The sequence below is a fragment of the Plecotus auritus genome, assembly GCF_963455305.1.
Source record: "Plecotus auritus genome assembly, chromosome: 14".
In the NCBI taxonomy this organism is placed as follows: Eukaryota; Metazoa; Chordata; class Mammalia; order Chiroptera; family Vespertilionidae; genus Plecotus; species Plecotus auritus.
In genome coordinates, this window is record NC_137780.1 from 16858432 (window position 1) to 16881860 (window position 23429).

At 60.6% G+C, this 23429-nt stretch overlaps 1 gene segment (V, D, J or C); it reads right to left on the reverse strand.

The window, feature by feature from the left end:
* The window catches only part of LOC308238770 (immunoglobulin gamma-1 heavy chain-like), a 143042-nt gene that overhangs the window by 56809 nt on the left and 62804 nt on the right, over positions 1 to 23429 (reverse strand).

Here is a 23429-nt window from a genome sequence, read left to right on the forward strand (position 1 = left end):
GTGGCCGAGACCCAGAGAGACCCCCGGCCGCAGAGCCGGAGGAGAGAGTCCAAATCGTCCTCTGCGTCCCGGGGAGCCACAGTACCCCCGGTGCCTTCCTGAGTCCCCAGGCTGGCTCAGTCCTCCTGGACCCGAGACCCAGAAACACTCATTTTCCCCAAAAAGCATCAAAAACCCTCTGAGAGAGAGAGGAGAGAGGGGTTGGGAGGACTCACCTGAGGAGACGGTGACCATGGTGCCCTGGCCCCAGTAGTCAAAGTCACATTGCCCCAGGCTCCCTTAGGCCACGTACAAAAACCCGGCCCCGCCTGGCACCAGCCACCAGAAAACTCCTCTCCTCAGGACTCTGCACCCCGAGAACGCAGCCCTCTCTGCTGTCCACCACTCCTGTCCCCCACGAGAGGCTGTCTGCAGTGGCCTCCGGGGCAGCCCGCTGGGGACTCCACAGGGCCCCTCATAGAGCAAAAGAAAATCTCTGGAAAGTCCTTTCCCGCCCCAGGACAGAGGAGGAGAGAGGAAGCTGGCTTACCTGAGGAGACGGTGACCAGGGTCCCCTGGCCCCAGTAAGCTAAGTTATCACATTGCCACGGGCTCCCTTAGGCCGTGCACAAAAACTGCACCACCACCACCTCGCCCCCCGCCCCCCCCCCCCCCCCCCGCCCGGCGCTGGCCACCCCAGAAAATCCCGTCTCCTCGCCTCCAGACACAGCCTACTGTGCCTCCCTTGCAAAGGGCCCCGTCCCCATGAGAGTTGTTTGCAGAGCGGAGACCCCAGTGGCCCCAGGAGCAGTCCCCTGGGAACTCCACAGCCACCTTCCCCACCCTCAGCCCAATAGAGCATAAAAAAAATCTCTGGAGATTCTTTTCCCGCCCTGGGACAGAGGAGAGAGGAGGCCGGCTCACCTGAGGAGACGGTGACCAGGGTCCCTGGGCCCCACACATCCAAAGCATTGCACAGGGACACAGTTCCCGGTCCCCCCAGACATAAACCTGCCCAGGCCCCCGGATGGCCAGGCTGCTGTCCTGCCCAGGGCCACAGGGACCCAGGGCTGGGAGGGAGACAGGTGAGTAGTGCAGCCTCCTGCCTCACAAAAACGCACCCCTCCCTCCTGTCCCAGGTCTGAGACCAAATGGGCCCCCTGGCTCCGGCACACCTGAGCCTGCTCCCCGCCCCTTCCTGTTCCGGGTCGGACAGTAGACGCCAGACTCACCTGGGGAGACGGTGACCAGGGCGCCCTGGCCCCAGTGCTCCAAGTAATCATAGGTATGGTGAGTGGGCCCCGAGCTGTGGCCTCAGAGATCCCCACAGCCGTGGTCCCCAGGGAGCCTCAGGAGACGCCAAGGCTGCTCTCTGCTCTCAGACACACCCACCGGCCCCTGGCAGGCTCCCTCCTGCCCCCAGTCCCCAGGGCTGGGTTTGGACCTCCTTCCTGACACCTGGCTCACCCCTGCTGACCCTGCCCCGGCTGCTCCCCAGCCCCTAGCGCCCCTGGCCCTGAGCCCTGGGGCGGCTGGCCGGGTTTTTGTAGAGTTGTCAATCACTGTGCCCCAGTTAGCACCGTGGTTCCTGGCTTAGCCAAAACCTCCAGGCTGGGGCGGGGGCAGTTGGGTGGAGGTGGGTCTCCCCCTGAGGGCCAGGCTGGGATGGGAGGGCACAGAGCAGAGGAGACCCCAACACCCAGTCCTGCTTTTCCCTTTTCTTTAGAAATAAGAGTAGATTCAAGGCTGCGCTGAGGTTCTCTCATGCCCTCCCCCCACACACACATTTGGTTTGTTCTCAGTGGAGAAAGGCCTCGTCCTGAGGGGTTTGGGGGGCTGATTGAACCCCTAGTCCATTGCTGATCTGTGGGGCAGCCCCCTGGGGTCTGTCAGGGTCTCAGCCGAGAGGCTGCTTTCTCTCTCTGGTCACATCTCGTTAATTCTACCTGTTCGCCTCCCCACAGGTGTGGGATCCTGGGGGCCACTGCTGAGCCACGGTGTCCCACAAGGTGGTTCCCGCCCAGTCCCCTGGGGCGTCTGGTCCTTGTGGAGGGGTCTCAGGAGGGCAGTGCAGGGAGAGGGTCCCTCCCAGACACCTGGCAGGCTGCTGTCCCCCAACTCCCGGCCACAGGGAGGGGAGGGAGGATGGCATCAGCTCCTGTCAAACGGGCTGGTACCAGGACTCAGAGGGCACCAGGTGTGGGGAGGTAGAGCACAGGCTGCCTGGGGCCAGGTGCCAGCCTGCAGGTGTGCCCAAGGGCAGGCTGTGCTGAGGGGACAGGGCCCGGTCACAGCCTCACAGCCTCACAGCCTCACAGCCTCACAGCCCTGAGGTCTGGGAGGGTGCAATGGTGCCCTGACCACTGGCTGGGGGAAGGTGCGAGCCCAGTGTGTTGAGAAGCCCGTGTGTGTGTGTGTGTGTGTGTGTGTGTGTGTGTGTGTGTGTGATAGAGAGCATGGGTGTACATGTATGTGCATGAGTATGTAAATGTACATGTGTGTATATCTATGCATTTGTACACATGTGAGTGTGCACATGAGTGTGTATGTGAGTACACCTGTGTGTGCATATGTGCACATGTACATGAGTGGATGAGTGTGCATGTGAGTACACCTGTGTGAGTGCCTGTGTACATAATTGAGTATATGAGCATACATGTGTGTCGCTTCAGGCAGAAGAACTGCGGAGTGGAGGCCCAGAGGCTGGCCTGGTACCTGGAGAGCTCAGGTGGCTGTATGCGGCTGCATTTACAGGTGACCCGAGGGCCCCGTGAAGGGGCTGAACATGTCGGGGGCTTTGCTTAAAGTCTCTCTCCAGAAGGTTCTGCCTGGTCCAGTGTGGACAGATTTGGGTTGGGCTGGGGGTGCAGGACGGGAGGCCTGGTGCTAGGAGAGGGTTAGGGAGCCCATGGGATGGTATGCAGGACCACAGGGCTACCATGGGGGCAGGGAGAGCAGGGTCCTGGGCAGCACTCCCAGGACTCAGCAGAGCGGGGTCCCAGGATCCCGGGTCTGGAGAGATGAAGGGGTCGCTGAGGTGGTGCCACAGATGCAGCGAGGGGGACAGCCAGGGTCAGAGACGAGGTTGAGGTGTGGATTCTGGCCTCTGAGCCCTGGGGGAGTGGATGGTGACGGGGGAGGTACAGCCTGCTTTGTCCTGGGGTCGTGGGAGTCCTGCCCTCCAGGGCTCCTGGGGGGTGGCTCATAGCACACGGGAGGCTTCCTCAAGCCCTCAGCTCCTCTCTGCAGGCTCTTCCTGCTGTGGCCTCTGCTCTGGGGCCTCCTGCCTCCCTCTCAGGAATAAGGGGTAGGGCCACCCCAGGCCCTTCAGGAAACATCTGCCAGGCTCTCCAGGCCTCTGGTGCCTGATGGGGGAGAGGAGGGGCCCACTTTGCCCTGCTGGCCCCTTTCCTCCAGGTCAACCCCATCCCCCATCCTTAGCCTCCAACCCTCATCCTCAGCCCCCATCCCTCCTCTTAGCCCCATCCTTCATCCTTAGCCCCCATCTCTCTTACTTAGCCCCCATCCCTCATCCTTAGCCCCCATCCCTCATCCTTAGCCCCTATCCTCATCCTTAGCCCCTATCCCTCATCCTTGCCCCCATCCCTCATCCTTAGCCCCTATCCCTGATCCTTAGCCCCTATCCCTCATCCTTACCCTCCATCCCTCATCCTTAGTCCCCATCTCTCATCCTTAGCTTCTATCACTCATCCTTAGATCCCATCCCTCATCCTTGGCACCCATCCCTCATCCTTAGCTCCCATCCCTCATCATCAGTCCCATCCCTCATCCTCAGTCCCCATCCCTCATCCTTAGCCTTTAACCTTCATCCTTAGCCCCTATCCCTCATCCTTAGCTCCCATCCCTCATACTCAGTCCCCATCCCTCATCCTCAGTCCTCATCCCTCATCCTTAGCCCCTATCCCTTATCCTTAGTCTCCATTTCTCATCCTTCTCATCCTTAGCTCCCAACCCTCATCCTTAGCTCCCATCCCTCATCCTTGACCCCATCCCTCATTCTTAGCCCCCAACTCTCATCCTTAGCCTCTATCCCTCATCCTTATACCCCATCCCTCATCCTTAGCCCTCACCCCTCATCCTTAGCCTCTATCCCTCATCCTTAGCCTCCATCCCTCATCCTTAGCCTCCATCCCTCATCCTTAGCTCCCATCCCTCATCCTCAGTCCCCAGCCCTCATCCTAGTCCCCATCCCTCATCCTTAGTCCCTATGCCTCATCCTTAGTCTCCATTTCTCATCCTACTCATCCTTAGCTCCCATCCCTCATCCTTATCCCCATCCCTCATTCTTAGCCCCCAACTCTCATCCTTAGTCTCAATCCTTCAACCTTCTATTCTAGGCCCCCATCCATCATCCTTAGCCCCCATCCCTCATCCTTAGGCCCCATCCCTCATCCTCAGTCCCCATCACTCATCATCAGCCCCCATCCCTAATCATTAGCAACCATCCCTCATCTTCAGTCCCCATCCCTCATCTTCAGCCCCAATCCCTCATCCTTAGTCTCCATCCCTCATCCTTCATCTCCATCCCTCATCCTTAGTCTCCATCCCTCATCCTCAGTCCCAATTCCTCATCCTTAGCCCCTATCCTTCATCCTTAGTCTCCATTTGTCATCCTTCTCATCCTTAGCCCCCAACCCTCATCCTTAGCTCCATCTCTCATCCTTAGCTCCATCCCTCATCCTCAGTCCCCATCCATCATCCTAAGCCCCTCCCTCATCCTTAGCCCCTATCCCTCATCCTTAGCCCCTATCCCTCATCCTTAGCCCCTATCCCTCATCGTTAGCCCCCATCCCACATCCTTAGCTCCCATCCCTCATCCTTAGCCCCCATCCCTCATCCTTAGCCTTCATCCTTCATCCTTAGCCCCTATCCCTCATCCTTAGCTCCCATCCCTCATACTCAGTCCCCATCCCTCATTCTCAGTCCTCATCCCTCATCCTTAGCCCCTATCCCTTATCCTTAGTCTCCATTTCTCATCCTTCTCATCCTTAGCTCCCAACCCTCATCCTTAGCTCCCATCCCTCATCCTTAGCCCCATCCCTCATTCTTAGCCCCCAACACTCATCCTTAGTATCAATTCCACAGCCTTCTCATCCTTAGACCCACCCATCATCCTTAGCCCCCATCTCTCATCCTTATCCTCTATCCCTCAACCTTACCCCCTGTCCCTCATCCTTAGCCCTCACCCCTCATCCTTAGCCTCCATCCCTCATCCTTAGCTCCCATCCCTCATCCTCAGTCCACATCCCTCATCCTCAGTCCCCATCCCTCATCCTTAGCCTTCAACCCTCATCCTTAGCCCCTATCCCTCATCCTTAGCTCCCATCCCTCATCCTCAGTCTCCACCCTTCATCCTCAGGCCCCATCCCTCATCATCAGTCCCCATCCCTCATCCTAAGCCTTCATCATTCATCCTTAGCCCATATCCCTCATCCTTTGCTCCCATCCCTCATCCTCAATCCCCATCCCTCATCCTTAGTCTCCATCCGTCATCCTCAGCCCCCATCCCTCATCCTTAGTCTCCATCCCTCATCCTTAGTCTCCATCCCTCATCCTCAGTCCCCATCCCTCATCCTTAGTCTCCATCCCTCATCCTTCTCATCTTTAATCTCTATCCCTTATCCTTAACCCCCATCCCTTATCCTTAGCCCCCATCCTTCATCGTTAGCCCCCATCACACATCCTTAGCTCCCATCCCTCATCCTTAGCTCCCATCCCTCATCCTTAGCTCCTATCCCTCATCCCCACCCCCATCCCTCATCCTTAGCCCCCATCCCTCATCCTTAGCCTCCATCTCTCATCATCAGCCCCATCCCTCATTCTTAGTCTCCATCCCTCATCCTCAGCCCCTATCCCTCATCCTTAGTCTCCATCTCTCATCCTCAGTCCCCATCCCTCATCCTTAGCCCCTATCCCTCATCCTTAGTCTCCATTTCGCATCCTTCTCATCCTTAGCTCCCAACCCTCATCCTTATCCCCATCCCTCATTCTTAGCCCCCAACTCTCATCCTTAGTCTCAATCCTTCAACCTTCTATTCTAGGCCCCCATCCATCATCCTTAGCCCCTATCCCTCATCCCCACCCCATCCCTCATCCTTATCCCCTATCCCTGATCCTTAGCCCCTATCCCTCATCCTTACCCTCCATTCCTCATCCTTAGCCCCATCCCTCAGTCTTAGCTCCCAACTATCATCCTTAGTCTCAATCCCTCAGCCTTCTCATCCTTAGCCCCCATCCATCATCCTTAGCCCCATCCCTCATCCTTAGCCCCCATCCCTCATCCTCAGCCCCCATCCTTCATCCTTAGTCTCCATCCCTCATCCTCAGTATCCATCCCTCATCCTTAGCCCCTATCCCTCATCCCCACCCCATCCCTTATCCTTATCCCCTATCCCTTATCCTTATCCCCCATCCCTCATCCTTAGCTCCCATCCTTAGCCTGCACCCTTAACCTCCATCCTCAGCTCCTTTACCCCAGTTCCAGGCCCCATCTGCCTCGAGCTCACGTCTGTCAGTGGCACTCTCATATGCCCCACAGTGTGGGCTCCAAGTTTTATCCTACGTGTTGTGTCTTTGTGTTGGAATCTTTCCTTTTCTATCTTTTTGCATAACGTTTATTTCTATTCAAAGGAATACTTTTATTTCCAATAGTCTGTATTATACTGAGTACGTATATATACACATGTACACATATACACCCATGGTCAATATTAAATATGTATATATAGGCTATTAAAGTTAAACTTACATTATAATGAAATATTAATATATGTGAGTGTATATACCGTGGCTCAGTAACGAAGCACATGGCGCCAATCCCCGTGTTCACATAAGTGGTGTATTTGAACGCCACTGTGTAGGGCATGAAGTTCTTGGATCACATTTTGTGTCCAACCGTGTTTTATAGGCGTTGGTAAAGGTTTTGTTTTTGTTTTTAGAAATCAGGCCGGATTCGTTCCTCTCTTGTAAATGTGCTGGATTCCTTGCTTAAGTGCCCATCTGCTTGTTTCAAAGTCCAGTGATTCGAATAAAATATATTTGCTATTGACTGCTCTGGGTCCTGTTTTTCTGGGAATTTAAAGAAATTTCTGGGATGTTGCTTTGAACCAGGTCTGGGAACGTTGGCTCTGGGTCCCTGGCTGCCCCTCCCTGTGACTGGCCAGCGATGAGCATTGAAGGCCCATCTGTACGTGTGGTCTGCTGTCCTTCACAGGTGGGCACAGGATGGGCAGGCAGCAAACGGTGAGACACACTCTGGACGCCCCACCTGCTGACCCCACTCACATCTCACTGGGCAGATGTGGGTCACGGGGGCACCCTTGGCTGTGTGTGAAGGGTGTGGGGACCATGGGTGCTGGGGCACTTGGATAACCTGCCCAGAGAGGGTTGGAGCAGGAGCTGTAACAGTGGCCTTGAGGGTCCACAGCCCACTTCAGCCTGTGGCCACCAATTCAAAATGGCAGGGAGAGGAGTGAGGGCATGGGGGAGGCTTGGAGGAGGGCAGAGGTGCAGGTTGAGGGGCATGGGTGCTGCAGGGAATGAACTGAAAAGAGAGGAGGGCAGGCGGAGGGCGGATGCTTCAAACTGCGATTCTGGAGGGGAGCGGTGGGTGTGGAGAAGCCCAGACATTGGCCTGGGAGAAGGGGCTGGAGGGAGAGGGCCAAGGACCTGAAGGTGTCCATCAGGTGACAAGGATTGGGGAAAGGATGCACCTTCCACAGATGAGGGGGGCGACCAGGAAGGCAGGCACTCACTGTGTGGTGTGTGTGAGTGTGAGGAGTGTGAGTGTGAGGAGTGTGTGAGGAGTGTGAGGAGTGTGAGGAGTGTGAGGAGTGTGAGCAATGTGAGCAGTGTGAGAAGTGTGTGAGTGTGAGAAATGTGAGGAGTGTGAGGAGTGTGAGAAGTGTGTGAGGAGTGTGAGAAGTGTGTGTGAATGTGGTGAGCATGAGTGTGAAGAGTGTGTCAGGAGTGTGAGTGTGAATGCAGTGAGCATGATTGTGAGGAGTGTGAGGAATGTGAGTGAGAGGAGTGTGAGTGTGAGAAGTGTGAGTGTGAATGTGGTGAGCATGATTGGGAGAGTGTGAGTGTGAGGAGTGTGAGGAGTGTGTGTTTGTGAGGAGTGTGAGGAGTGTGTGAGTGTGAGGAGTGTGAGGAGTCTGCGAAGTGTGTGAGTGTGAGGAGTGTGAGGAGTGTGAGAAGTGTGTGAGTGTGAGGAGTGTGAGGAGTGTGAGGAGTGTGTGAGTGTGAGGAGTGTGAGGAATGTGAGAAGTGTATGAGTGTGAGGAGTGTGAGGAGTGTGAGGAGTGTGAGGAGTGTGAGAAGTGTGTGAGTGTGAGGAGTGTGAGGAGTGTGTGAGTGTGAGGAGTGTGAGGAGTGTGTGAGTGTGAGGAGTCTGAGAAGTGTGTGAGTGTGAGGAGTGTGAGTAGTGTGAGGAGTGTGAGGATTGTGAGAAGTGTATGAGTGTGAGGAGTGTGAGGATTGTGAGAAGTGTGTGAGTGTGAGGAGTGTGAAGAGTGTGAGGAGTGTGAGAAGTGTGTGAGTGTGAGGAGTGTGAGGAGTGTGTGAGTGTTAGGAGTGTGAGGAGTGTGTGAGTGTGAGAAATGTGAGGAGTGTGAGGAGTGTGAGGAGTGTATGAGTGTGAGGAGTGTGAGGAGTGTGAGAAGTGTATGAGTGTGAGGAGTGTGAGGAGTGTGAGAAGTGTATGAGTGTGAGGAGTGTTAGGAGTGTGAGGAGTGTGTGAGTGTGAGAAATGTGAGGAGTGTGAGGAGTGTGAGAAGTGTATGAGTGTGAGGAGTGTGAGAAGTGTGTGAGTGTGAGGAGTGTTAGGAGTGTTAGGAGTGTGTGAGTGTGAGAAATGTGAGGAGTGTGAGGAGTGTGAGAAGTGTATGAGTGTGAGGAGTGTGAGAAGTGTGTGAGTGTGAGGAGTGTGAGGAGTGTGAGGAATGTGAGAAGTGTATGAGTGTGAGGAGTGTGAGTAGTGTGAGAAGTGTGTGAGTGTGAGAAGTGTGAGGAGTGTGAGCAGTGTGAGAAGTGTGTGAGTGAGTGTGAGGAGTGTGAGTGTGAGGAGTGTGTGAGTGTGAGTGTGAGTGTGAGGAGTGTGAGGTGCGTGAGGAATGTGAGAAGTGTATGAGTGTGAGGAGTGTGAGGAATGTGAGGAGTGTGTGAGTGTGAGTGTGAGGAGTGTGAGTGTGAGGAGTGTGAGAAGTGTGAGTATGAGAGTGTGAGTGTGAATGTGGTGAGCATGATTGGGAGGAGTGTGCGTGTGAGTGTGAAGAGTGTGAGTGTGCCTGTGTCACTCTGAGGCTGAGGCTCCCAGGGAGGCTGGTCTCTTAGACAGGAGGGAAGAGGCAACAGAAAGTCCGCCCAGGCCCTGGGGTGGCAATGGGGTCACCGCAAGGGATACGTGGGCAGATGTTGAGGTGGCCTGGGCGATGGTGGGGGTAATGGGGCATGGTGCCTGTGCAGCCTCCTACTGCCATGCTGTCCGGTCTGAGCAGAGCGTCCTGGCAGGGACGACATCCTGTCCAGGCCTGCCTGAGGCTGGGCTGGCTGTGTGAGGGGCTCCCTGGAGTCCCCCACCCCATCCTGCCCTTCAGGACGATTGGCATCAGCAGGCCTGGGCCGCCCCCCAGAACTGCTGCATCTGCGTCTTGAGGAGATTCCCTGGTGACACTGGGCATTGAAGTGCAATGCGCTGAGCTTAGGGATCCGGAGGGGGCTTGTGTCTCACTGCCTTGCTGGTGTCGCAGGGCCCTGCCACGCCCTTTGCCCCCTCCAGCTGGTTCCTGAGTGCCAGGGCAGGTCTCCAGGGACCTCAGACCTTCGGTTCTTCCAGCTAAGTCTCCGGTCCCCACATAGCCAGGGCATCACAAGCCCGGAGGCTCCTTCACTCCAACTGCAGCTAAAGTGATGCCTCCTCCAGCCGAAACCGGTTTGGCTCAGTGGATAGAGCGCCGGCCTGCGGACTGAGGGGTCCTGGGTTCGATTCCGGTCAAGGGCATGTACCTTGGTTGCAGGCACATCCCCAGTAGGGTGTGTGCAGGAGGCAGCTGATCGATGTTTCTCTCTCATCGATGTTTCTAGCTCTCTATCCCTCTCCCTTCCTCTCTGTAAAATATCAATAAAATATATTTAAAAAAAATAAATAAAGTGATGCCTCCTCCAGGAAGCCACCCTGACTGACCCAGACTGGATTGGACCAGGTGACCCACTCTCCTTGCTCGCCCTGCGGCTCCCTCGGGGCCTCACGTGGTCACACGCAGGGCCCGGCTCGGGCCTGGCTCAGGCCCTCTGATGAACGAGTGCATGGGTGAACGAAGCTTTGCAGCATTGGGAGGGGATGAAGAAACATTATTGACCAGAAGATGCAAACAAACTGCAGAGACATCCATCTAGAGCGACAGCAGCTCCATGCGAGAAGTGTGTGAAAACCTCCTAGGCTGAGTGTGGGGAGTGGTGGGGGCAGGAAGGGGCTCCAGGGTTAGTGGTTTGGAGACCAAGCTGGCCGGGAGCTTATCTGCTTCCTGCCTGCTGGCGGCCCCCCTCAGTGCCTGGGTCACCGTTGGGGAACAGCTGTCTGGGGCTGCCCGTGCTGCCTGCTGGGACCTGGGTGCAAGGTGCCTGTGGCTAGGAAGGGAGCCGGTGAGTGCAGCCCTGAGCTCCTGCCCGGGGCCTGGACCCTCTGGGGACAGGCTGCTCATAGGAGACTCACCTGTGGAGTGGTGGGTACAGGCTTCCGGGGCCCGGCTGTGGGCTGGGGCACCTGCTGCCCGGTGTGGCCGAGCTCCCAGAGCCTGGACAGAGGCCCTGTGAGGACGCGGGAAGGGCTGTGTCCTGAGGGCTTCATGGAGGATGCCCCCTGGGTGACCATTTCCCATGAGGGAAGGGCGGTTGGCTCTGCTGACCACTGACCGTCAGCTTCTGCACTGGCCGCCTGGCCTGGCTTTCTGAAAGAGCGGAGACCCGGTGAGTGACTGTCCAGCTGGCCCTGGGAAGGTCATAGCCAGTGGGGGCGGGGGGCGGGCGGGAAGGGTCTGTGGTCCTGGTGGACCCATGGGGTCAGGCGAGCTCTGGGCCTCCTGGATGTGGGTCCTGAGCCTGGGGTATCTGTGCTCCTGCTGTTGGCTCTGGATGACATAGGTGGGGGGTCATGCCTGCTGGCACCTCAAAGGTCAGCTCTGGCCAGGGTCCCCGGAGCGCATCCACTGATGGGCCCAGCCCCCGACGCTCACCATGGAGCGGGACACCGAGGGGTGCCCAGGCTGTGGGGGCTGCCCATGGAGCTTGTGACTGCCAGGCCTGGAGCCAGGCTCGCCCTCTGACCCGGGCTGGCTCCCCGAAGGCCATGGGACAGTTTCAGCCCCAGCCTGTCTCACAGTGGTAGTTCCCATATACCCACCGTGACTCAGGGCCGCTCAGGATCCCCAGCAGGTCCAGGCCTGGCCTCTTCCCTGGGTTTTATGAGTGGCCTGTGGCACTGTGAGCCCCTGTAGTTATACCCACAGTGTCTGAGGCCCGCAAAAATTCTGTCAGGACCCAGGGCGCATCCAGGCGGGGCCCACATCCTGGCCCAGGAGCCCCCTCAGGCTCTGGCCGTCCCCTGGGGAGGAGGGGGGAGCACAAGGGCAACTCCTGGCCAGAAGGGCGGCGCTGCACCTCGGACCCCCAGGGCTCGTTCCTGCGACGGTTTCAGGCCGGGTGAGTGTCACTGTGGGACCAGCCGCTACTGTACCACGGTGACACAGGCAGGACCAGAAACCTCCTGGCCTGGGGGGCTCAGCACACCCCTGTGCTCCTCAGCCTGGAAGGGGGGCGGGGTCCTTGCTCTCTGGATGCATCTCCTGAGCCCCGGGTCGCAGAGCTTGTGGCTTTGGCGGGGTTTCCAGCCCGGCCCATGTGGGAAGAAGCCCATGGCACGTAGGCTCTGCGACAGAGACGCCCTGGATCGGAGGGGCAGCCTGAGCCCCGGGCTGGTGCTGGGGCGTCACTGGGGGCGCTGTGGGAGGGAGGGGATCCCGGAGGAGCAGAGTCTCACAAAGAAGCTTTTAGGTCTGGCCTGAGCCACTGTGGGGGTATTCACACTGTGAGAGGGTCCCCTGCAGAATCTGCCTCCCTCTGGGAGGGCAGGGCGGGGCGGGGCATGGCGTCCTCAGCAGAGCTCCCTCCTCCTGTAGCTGCCGGCCCCTGCCCTGCACCCGGGCATGGTCCACACTGAGCCTGCCTTGCTGCAGGCTGCACGGGAGGGAGCTGGGACTTGAGAACCGGGACAGCGCCCCGAGGTTGGTGGGAAAAGTGGGTGGGGTCACGGTGCTCTTGGGGGACCAGCTCAGCTCCAGATCCTCTGCACCCCCTCCCCACCGAGGGGTCCTGGAACGTCCCTGTCCCTGTCCCTGTCCAGTGGAAAGAGGAGGGGTGGGAGGTGGGGGGAAGGAGGCGAGGCTGGGCCCTGGGAGGGCACGTGGGTTGGGCTCCCTGTCCATGGGTCCAGGCCTGAGGCCAAGGGCCGGGAGGGCCTCCCATGGGGCCGAGCTCCGTCCTGTGCCCTGGCCTCTGGATGGGGCACAGGCTTTGAGGGGGGGCCTCCCGGGCAGGGCCTGGGAAGGAGGGGTGGACACTTGGAGGCCCGGTCAGCGCTGCCCAGGGCACCGGCACTGGACACCAGGGAGGTGGCTGTGGCCTCTCTCCCTGCAGCTTCCCTGTGTCTGCTCAGAGCCCCCTGTGAGGTCACCGCCTCCTATGACAGGTGGGAGGATGGCAGGAGGGGCGGCCCGGCCCCGAGCAGGGCAGGGTGCCGGGTGGGGCGGGTGGGTTCTGAGCACAGGCTGAGTCACTGTGGAGCTACTCCAATACCCACAGTGACAGAGGCCAGGACAATATGGCTGTCCCAGGGCCGGGCTGGAGGCACACAGCTCACAGCTGGTTCTGGCCAGGTCACGGCCCCTCCAGCCGTCCTCCAGGGACAAGCCAAGGTAGGCGTTGCCTCTGGAAGCTGAGCTGCAGACAGGGCTGGGGGTGTGCTCCGCTGAGGGGCCTCTGGGTGCCCTGGGGCCCGGAGGCCCTGAGCTTCACCTGCAGACTCATCTTCAGGAGAGGGTCCCTGGGCCAGTGGGCAGGGTGCTGGACAGGCAGAGGGTCTCTGGGGTCTGGTGGGCAGGGTGCAGGGCAGGCAGAGGGTCCCTGGGCCAGTGGGCAGGGTGCTGGACAGGCAGAGGGTCTCTGGGGTCTGGTGGGCAGGGTGCAGGGCAGGCAGAGGGTCCCTGGGCCAGTGGGCAGGGTGCTGGACAGGCAGAGGGTCTCTGGGGTCCGGTGGGCAGGGTGCAGGGCAGGCAGAGGGTCCCTGGGGTCCGGTGGGCAGCGTGCTGGGCAGGCAGAGGGTCCCTGGGGCCCGGTGGACAGGGTGCAGGGCAGGCAGAGGGTCCCTGGGGTCCGGTGGGCAGCGTGCTGGGCAGGCAGAGGGTCCCTGGGGTCCGGTGGGCAGCGTGCTGGGCAGGCAGAGGGTCCCTGGGGCCCGGTGGACAGCGTGCTGGGCAGGCAGAGGGTCCCTGGGGCCCGGTGGGCAGGGTGCTGGGCAGGCAGAGGGTCCCTGGGGCAGGTGTGGGCAGGGTGCTGGGCAGGCAGAGGGTCCCTGGGGTCTGGTGGACAGCGTGCTGGGCAGGCAGAGGGTCCCTGGGGCCCGGTGGACAGGGTGCTGGGCAGGCAGAGGGTCCCTGGGGCCCGGTGGACAGCGTGCTGGGCAGGCAGAGGGTCCCTGGGGCCCGGTGGACAGCGTGCTGGGCAGGCAGAGGGTCCCTGGGGCCCGGTGGGCAGGGTGCTGGGCAGGCAGAGGGTCCCTGGGGCAGGTGTGGGCAGGGTGCTGGGCAGGCAGAGGGTCCCTGGGGTCCGGTGGGCAGCGTGCTGGGCAGGCAGAGGGTCCCTGGGGTCTGGTGGGCAGGGTGCTGGGCAGGCAGAGGGTCTCTGGGGCCCAGTGGGCAGGGTGCAGGGCAGGCAGAGGGTCCCTGGGGCAGGTGTGGGCAGGGTGCTGGGCAGGCAGAGGGTCCCTGGGGTCCGGTGGGCAGCGTGCTGGGCAGGCAGAGGGTCCCTGGGGTCTGGTGGGCAGGGTGCTGGGCAGGCCGAGGGTCCCTGGGGCAGGTGTGGGCAGGGTGCAGGGCAGGCAGAGGGTCCCTGGGGCCTGGTGGGCAGGGTGCCCACAGGCCGAGGGCTCTGGGCTGCTGCCTGGGCTCCCAGCCTCCGCCATCGCGGGCTGGGTAGGCCTGGTCCACGCCTCCGTGTCTCCACTGTGAGGAGGGGCTGCCGGGAGGACAGCAGTTAACTTGCAGGAGGCCTGGTGGCACCTGGGCTCCCTCCATGGTCAGGGGCGGGCCATGCGCTGACCCTGAGCCCAGCCTTGAGCTGGCAGGAGCCCACCCCTCAGCCTTTGCCTGCGTGAGCCAGGTCTGTTCCCCCACCCACCCGCTGTTTGGTCCGCCCCGGCCCTGCACTGCCCTCTGCCACGCTGGATGCTGCCGGCCCCAGCAGCTGGGGATTTCTGTGCCAGTTAGACGAGTCGGCCTGGGTCCCCTCTGGAGCAGAGACCTCGGGCTTGGGGAGCCCATCCCTCCAAGGGCCAGATGTCAGAGGACTGAGGCCTCGGGGCCCCAGGCTCAAAGTGGTGAGCTGCCAGGCCAGGGTCAGAGTGGGCCTGAGGGTGCGGGGCACCTAGGGTGGCGCTGAGCCAGCCCTGGCTGTTGCTTTGGGAGGTAACTGCTCAGACCGCTGTCTGGCGCCCTGTGACCCTGCGACAATAGCCGGGGCCTGGAGGTGAGGCCCACGCGCCCGGTGCCACCAGGGCTGCTGCGGAGGCCGGGAGCTGTCCTGGGGCCCAGGCGGGTTCCCAGTCGCTGGGACAGGTCTGCAGACCCCGGGGTGGGCTGGGGGAGGGGGGGCGAAGAGTGCTCAGGATGCCTGGGTCCACTCAAGGTGAATGCCCAGGCCTCGATCCTGGGGGAGCTGGGCAGATGAAATGTGGAGATTCAGGGCCTGCTGCGCTGGCGGGGCTCAACCAGCTGACCCAGGGTGGGGATGGTGCCTGGCGACCAGGTCTGGCTGCTGGGACCTGCCTGTGGGGGCCTGGGCTGAGCTTGGGGCTCAGTGGGCATCTAGTCTGCCCCTGGTGTCCAGGGTCCAGGGTCCAGGGTCCGTGGGTCTTTGGATGGGGGCCCCTCTGCCTGTTACAGGAGGAGCTAGGCTACCCCAAGGGCTGGCCTGGGCCCCTGTCTGCCCTGGGGGGAGTACTGGGGGGCAGGTTTCAGCCTGAGCAGGGGACAGGGTGGGGCAATGGCCGGGGAGGAGGGAGGCGGAGGCTGGGCAGGAAGGTCTCAGCGCCCAGACCGGCCTGGTGGGAGGAGCTGTCCTCCAGCCTGTCCGGAGCTGCTGCCCTGGGGCTGGCGGTGGGGCTTTCGAGAGGGTGCGGTGTCTGACCCAGGCTGCCCTTCTGGAAGGTTTTGGCTTCAGCTCTGCCGCCATGTCTGTACGTCACCGAGTGGCCGTGATGACAAGCCCTCGGTCACATGCTACATCTTACGCCCACTGGTGGGCGGCCCCTGGGCCAGAAGCCTGGATGTGGACAGGGTCCGAGCATGCAAAGGGTGGGCGGGTGGGAGCCCGAGCTGTGCAGCCAGAGTGGGGGTGGCCCCCGGGGCTGAGGACACGGCCAGGCCCCAGGCGGTGTCCCCGACCAGGAACCTGCACCCAGCTCCGAGGGCGGTATCCCCCACCAGGAACCTGCACCCAGCTCAGATGGGTGGAGTGGGTGCCCCTGCCGCTGGGTGGGGTGGCCGGCTCCTCCGAGGGGAAGGGCTTTCCCTGGAGGCCAGTCCCTGAGGTTGGATTTCGACCTGGTGCCTGAGACACACGGAGGCCAAGAACCTGGCAGGCAGTCCTGCTCCCGGGGGAGAGGCCCTGGGACCCCGCAGGCCATGCCAGGAGCAGGCCCTCCCCCACCCCCCTGCTTAGGACCCCAGAGGCTGGAGGTGCCCCCACCCAGAGCCCTGCCTGCCCGCTCGGCTCAGGGGTGAGCTGCCTGCGCAGAGCCGAGTGCAGGCCCAGCTCTCCCTCAGCCCCCTGAGGGTGCCTGGGGCCCTGCCTGTTGGAAGCCTCAGCTCAGACGGTCTGCCCAGGGCGGCTCTGACCTTCCTGCTGGTGTTGAACTTGCCGGGCATTGGCCTGTGGGGTCTGGGAAGAGCCCCCTGAGGCCCCAGCAGCAGGTGGAAGTGGTCCTGGAGGCCTAGCGTCAGCGCTATGACCCTGGGAGCGGCCTCTGGTGGCCTGAGGGCCTGGCGGCGTGGCTGGGTTTATGGTGGCAGGTCTGTCACTGTGGTAGCTATATCCGTAGTCGTACTGTGGGAGGGGCCTTGGCAAAAAGCTCCTGTGTGTGGTCGGAGGCCCTGGCCTGCGGGAGGCCCTGGCCCAGGTGTCTGGTGGGCCCCTTCACATGGGGACCGGGGGTTTCACGGTCCCTGGAGCTGGCGCGAGGGACCCCTGTGGGGGAGCCGAGGGGCGCTCACTGTGTCTGCCACCCAGAGGGTTTGTGCTTCGGGCTGCACTGCTGTGGTACCACCATACCCATGGTGATGGGGCCCCGTTCAAAATCCAGGGGTGGCGCCACTGTGGGCAGAGGGCAGGCCCGCTCGCTCCAGCGGGGTTTTTTGTTTGTTTTTGCAGCAGAGGTCAGCTTTTATTGAATGTGTTACAAAAGAGCCAGTTTAGTCAAAAAGACCAAGCCCACGTCATGACCAGACTCCTCAGATTCTTCTTTCTTGGCTTCCATTTTCTCCTCAGCTGGGGCAGCAGCGGTGGAGGGCCAGGTCCACCAGCTCCCACATTGCAGATGAGACTCCCCATGTTGACATTGGCCCAAACAAGCCTGGCCAGGAAGGGTCAACATTTATAGCAGCTGCTTTAATGAGGGCATTGTCTTCTCCTGCGGTTACCGGTTACCGTCACTGCCTCGGGATAAGGGCGGAGTAGATGTGGGCGAGCTCCGAGATGGAGGCCATGGTGAGGGTTAGTGCTGGGCGAGCGCAGCCGGGAGTGGTGCTGGTTGCCGGATGAAGTGAGGGCCTCACCCCAAGGCGGCTTAGCTTCCTCAGAAGAACTGAGCACCTTACCTTACTGGCAGCTGGGAAGGGGCTCCAGCGGGCTTTGATGGGCACTGTGACACTGTGGCTGTGACAAACAAACCCGGAGCAGTAAGCACAACACAGTGACACAGGCCTGCCCCCCTCCTCTCCATCCCGCCCGGGGATCCTGGAATCCCCTGATGGCCTGTGGCCCGAGGCAGGCCCCAGGGAGTCTGTGGGTGGGTGCAGGACTGGGGTGCCTGGGAGGCCTTGCCCGGCTGGTGGATGGGACCCTGCCCGGCTCTGTCTTGAGGCTCCTCGGCAGGGCACGGCCACCTCAGCCTGCTGTCCGAGCCCGTTTTGGAACCCAATCCCATTGTGAAGGCCTCTGGTTGATCAATTGCCCCCAGTCTCTGTAGGGGTCACTGTGGGGCCTTTGGTCCTCCTGGGGCCGGTGGGTGACCCAACTTGGGAATTGGGTCCCGCTGCTGCCGACCCTGGGCCTCCGGGTTCGAATTGTGCTCACTGACCTGGGAACATCGGAAAGGAGGGCCCAGCCTCGCTTCACCTGGACCCTGCTTCCAGCCTCTCCCTGGCCCTTTCTCTCCCCCTCTGCCTGGGCAGGCACTGTCCCCCCTAATCCTGCCTGGAGTCATACATTCTGGTGATGGAGACCTGGGTGATCCCCCTCCCAAGGCAATGCAGCTTCAGTTCTGTCTGCCCAGGAGGACTTGGAGCAGATGCAGGGAAGCCCCAGTGAGGCCCAGGTGCAAGGAGGCCCAGGTGAGACCCAGGTGCAGGAAGACCCTAGGGAGGCTCAGGTGAGGCCCAGGTGCAGGGAGGTCTGTGCGCCTCGCCTCCAGCCCCCTCCCTCCTGCTCCACCACCTGGTGCCGCTGGCTGTGGTGGCACAGGCCTCTTCCTGGGACATGTGGCCTCCTGAGCCCCTGGGCCCCAGGCCTGAAGCAGGGCCTAATCCTCTAGGCCCCTCCGTGGCGTGGCCTCTGCAGAAGGGACACCTGCCTGTTTCTAGTCCCAACCTGAGCCCTCAGCAGCATCCACTTGTCTAGGGGGCACCCCAGGGTGGCGTTGGCGTTCATTGCCCTCAAGTCCCCCATAATATTCTGGAGCCCATGGCCAGCCCTTTGCCGGGGCCCTGCCGGGTGTTCCCTCTTCCCGTGGGTCTTCAGTCCTTTGAACCCCTCCCTCCTCTGAACCTCGGAGGCCCCATCCCAGGTCCCACGTGGGTGCCTTTGCTCTTTAGTCTCAGGGGGTGGAGCCTGCCCTGGGACTATGCCCAGGTCCCCCAAGGTGGTGGGGTGTGGGGGCTGGGGGGTGGAACCACAGGCCCAGGACCTGGTGTGGTTCCCAGCACCGCCTGGTGGTCAGTTTAAAACATCTCATTACAGCTGCAGCGTCTGCAGGGGTGGAGGTTTGACATCAGTGGCAGGAGGTGTCTCCTGCCCGGTCCCCAGCCGCCCCCTGGGCCCCTCGGGGATGGCAGTGCCGCTGGGTCCGCCCAGCCTGCAGGGAAGGGCGGCCTGAGGGGCCCCGCTGCTCCGTCCTCTCCTGTCTCAGTCGGAGGCTGAGGCAGCTCGCCCGCCTCCAGCGCTGGGTGTGTCACTGCTGCAGTTGTCAGGGTCCGGGGAACGCGTCTTTATTTATTTATTTATTTTTAATTTTTTTTTATTAAGGTATTATATGTGTACATATCTTATCATCCCCCCCCCACCCCACTCCCATACATGCCCTCACGCCCCAATGTTTTGCATCCATTGGTTACTCTTATATGCATGCATACAAGTTCTTCGGTTGATCTCTTATTTCCCCCACCTCTCCCTAACCTTCCCGCTGTAATTTGACAGTCTGTTTGATGCTTTACTGTTTCTGTATCTATCTTTTTGTTTATCAGTTTATACTGTTTTTCATTATCCCCAAATGAGTGAGATCATGTGGTATTTTTCTTACATTGACTGGCTTATTTCACTCAGCATAATGTTCTCTAATTCCATCCAGGTGCCTACAAGTGGTAATAATTCCTTCTTTTTTATGGCAGCGTAGTATTCCATTGTGTAGATGTACCACAGTTTTCCTGGAACGCGCCTTTACAGAACCCCCGCCCCTGAGTGGGCCGGCTCCGCCCGGCCAGATCCTGTTTCCAGGGGGTGACTGGGGCTGGTCTGACACAAACCTCCCTGGTCAGGAGGCGGCTCTGCACAGGCCGCCTGGTTCCTGGGCGCTGAGCCCCGGCTGGGGGAGAGGAGCCTGCGCCCAACCGGAGCTGCAGCGTGGTCCTCCCGGGCAGGCCACCTGGCAGCTGCGACCCCGCCCTGGTGCCTGTGACCCCACCCTGGTGCCTGTGACCCCACCCTGGTGCCTGTGACCCTGCCCCCCAGGTTTCCAGTTTGCTCTCTGGGCCCCTGTTGGAGCCTCCCTGTCCCCAGAGCAGCCAACGAGGGCCTGGCATCAGTCCCCACTCCCGGTCCCCTACCTGCTGAGGCTGGGAGGGTGGCTTGTATTCTCAGTCGGCTCAGGCCCCGGACAGTGACTAACCCCCAGGTCTCCCATCTAGGGGCACCTGGCAGGCTCCCCACCTCGCCTCACCTGCCTCTCAGGTTGCGCGGGCACCACAGGGTGGTCTGGGTGTCTCCGGAGATCAACCATCCTGGATCCCTTCATTCCCGGCTTGGGGGAGGGGTGCCTTCCTCCCCAGCGCGGGCACCTGGTGGGCGCAGACAGCCTTCACCCTGGAGCTGGCGCCTGGGCCCCTCTGCCTCGTGGGCCACAATTCCAGAGCTCAGAAGTGCCTCAGCCTTCAGGGTGGGTGAACTCGGGGCTGGGTGCACCCCTCAGGCCACGGGCGGCTGCTGAGGGGCTGGGGAAGGCTCTGCCACCTGTGGTCAATGGCGGGAGGGGGGGGGGCAAGAAAGAGGGGGGCTCCGCATTGGCTGTGCTGTGCCATCCAGGTCAGGCTTCTGCGCAGTGACTGTCCAGGGGCCTTTAACAGGTATGTTCATTTTCAGACTTTTTTCAATCCTCACCCAGGATTTTTTCCCATTGATTTTTAGACAGAGTGGAAGGGAGGGAGGAGGAGGAGAGAGACATCCATGTGAAAGAGACTCATTGATTGACCACCTCCTGTGCACACCCAGACCAGCCCTGATCGAGCTGCAACCCGGGCACCTGCGCTTGACTGGGAATCCAACAGCGCGAGCTCTCCACGGGGACGTCCCTGCACACAGGAGTCGCTGCCCGAACGCTGGCCGGTGGCTGGGCCCTTGCCCAAGAGACCGCGGGGAAGCCACCCCCAGCTTGAAGACGCTGTGTGGGTGAAGGGTGCTCAGGGCAGAGCAACGTGGTGGCAGACATTTAGTGAACGGCTCGCGTGCACTGGGTGGTGGGCTGGCGTGCGCCGTTTCATCTGGTCCTCACCTCTGATGCATGGGAGCCATTATTACTATTATTGTTATTAATAATATTTTTATTGATTTCAGAGAAGAAGGAAGAGATAGAAACATCAATAATGACAGAATCATTGATTGGCTGCCTCCTGCCCTGGGACAGGCTCCCCGTTGAGGCCACCCTGGCGGTCTGGGGAGAGCTGACTTCTCCCCTCATCTCCTCGGGTCACCTTGGGGGTCACAAGGGGATCAGCGGGGTCTTCTGAGCAGCGTTTCTGCTCTCGAGGGCCCTTCCCCCCCAGTGCCCGTGACTGTGGCCTCTGCCCTGCACTGGGCGGCGGGGCCCATCCTGGCATCTCCTTCTGGCTGCGGCCTGATGCTGGCAGCCCCAGCCCAGTGCAGGCCGGTGGTCGTATCGGGTTGGTGTCTGTGATGGGGAGGCCGGCCATGCCCGGGAGGAGGTGTCATGGCCGTAACGGGGCCAGCGGAGCCTCTAGGTTTGGGGACCGGTTTGGGGCAGTGACACCCCTTCCAGACACTCCCCTGGGCACTCCCCTGTGCACTCCCCTGTGGACCAGTCCTCCTCCCACTCACCCTCTGGAGCCATGCTGGAGTTGGTGTTTCCAGAACCTTCCATCTCTGAGCTTTAAAAACCCCTTGGACTGCGGAGAAAGAGCCAGCCGTGGGGAGCGAGGGGCCCACAGGCTGAGGGTGGCCTCTCCCAATGCCCCTGGGCTGAGAAAGAAGAAACCTTTCCCAGGACCAGGCACTCACACACGTACCCACACCCGTGTGCCCGGCGTGCGCCGCCGAAGGAACGGGCGACCTGAGGATAAGAAAGCATGCACCGAGCCTCTGCCCCACGGGTCGCTCACAGGAGGCCATGCTCTATGCGTTAAAGGTACGTGGCTTCCTTGAGGCCAGTGGGAGTACAAGCAGGTCCCTGCAGCCCGACCCAGCCCCGAGGTGCACCGATGCCTTTCCTAGGTGTGTGTCTCCTGCCACAGCCAGGGGTCCCGCCTGGGGTTTCTAGGACATTCTGCAGTGGGGACCGCCCAGAGGGCCAGCAGTGCCCACGGCCCAGCCCAGGCTGCTGAGGAGGCCGCAGCTAGGCTCACGTCCCCCTCACCTGTAGGAGCCCCTGGGCAGAGACCCTGGCAAGGCAGACCCTTTGCCAGTGGGGCCACCGTCCTTTCCAGCTCCCAGAGCTGCCCCACACCCCAGATTCAGGCCCCTTCCTTGATTTCCAAGCGGAGGGAGCATCTCCGCTTCCCTGTGCTCCCAACACCCCCTCTCCCCCACCGCCTTGCTGGGTCCCATCTCGCTCTGTCCGCCACCTCCTCTAGGGAAGGTTGTGACAAATGTCCTCCTGGAGTTACAGCATTGCTTTAAAACAACAGCATTCATCAAAATGCTGTTCTCCCACAGGGTGGACAAAACATGCCTCCCACAACCCTGGGGCCTGCAGGTCCCCGCCCTCCGTCTGTGCTGTGCTGAGGCTCAGGCCAGGCGCTCACCCTGCCCAGCCAGGCCCACATCCCAGGGGGGAGGTTCAGGGGCAGATGGCACTTCCGAGAGTATGGCCCATGTTCCAAATCCCTCCAGAGTTGGGGAGGGGGACCCCAACCCCTTCCTCTTCAGCTGGCTCTGGCCATGCTCTCCAGCACCAAGAGCCGCCTGCTTCTGACATCTGCCGCCTTGTGGGGCCTGGCTCTGACCTGGCCCCAGAGTGGGCGCAGCTCCACAGTGGCCATGCTGCAGGCCCAGGGAGGGCCACGCCATGGTGGGCCACGTGGGCCCAGGGCCCAGGAGGAGGTGCCGTGGCCGTGGTGGGGCCAGTGGAGCCTCCAGGTCTTGGGGACTGCTTTGGGGCAGTGACACCCTTCCATATGGACGGCCCTCCTCCACTCACCCTCAGTGTTCTCACCTCCAGAGCCATGCTGGAGTTCGTGTTTCCAGAACCTTCCATCTCTGAGCTTAAAAACCCCTTGAACTGCAGAGAAACAGAGGAATAGGGATCCAGGAGCGTCTCCCAGGCTCAGGCAGCCCCAGAGTGCCAGCTCTGCTTAGAACCAAGACCCATCAGTGCCGAGAACCAATTCCAGCATGTAATAATTACAGGAGTTTTACCAAAAGGTTGGTGAAGCTTGGGGAGCTCAACAGGGTTGAGTCACATGTAGTTTACCTGCTGGAAATGGCTAAAAGGCACTTCCCCCAAACCTGAATGGGATTGTTAGCTGCCAGACAGCTCAGGGCATTTTACTGCCTCCTGTTGGCCAAACACCTGAACAGCTGTAGGCTATTCCCGAAACTGAAATGTTTCGGTATATTCTTTGATACTGTACCCTTTGAAGTATATATTTCCACCTTGCCTTAGGACAGGTTGTGTTGCTTTCAAGGTAGAGTCTTCTAGCTCCTTTAGCTGGAAGCTCCTCTGACCCCCAATGCCTTTCAAAAATATCTTTCGTCCACGGACTCCTTCTGGACTCCTTCTTAATCATCTGCGCGCAGCCCCTTTCTCCAGAATGCTGAACCCTTTGTAAGGCTGGGAAAAAGAACCCCGGTACATCAGCTTCTGGGACTTCTTGCCCAAGGGAACAGGGTGGGGCATGCCTGAGCCTGACAGAGGCGTCTGACCCCCGAGAGGAAGGTCTGGAGGCCCCTGGAGCTTGGGGGGTCTGCTCCTGTCCTTTCCAGCTCCCAGAGCTGCCCCACACCCCGGATTCAGGCCCCTTCCTTGATTTCCATGCGGCGGGAGCATCTCCGCTTCCCTGTGCTCCCAACACCCCCTCTCCCCCACCGCCTTGCTGGGTCCCATCTCGCTCTGTCCGCCACCTCCTCTAGGGAAGGTTGTGACGAATGTCCTCCTGGAGGACCCAGGATCAAAAAAACAAAAAGGAGAAACAAAGCAGAGAAAGGCCCAGTACCAGCGA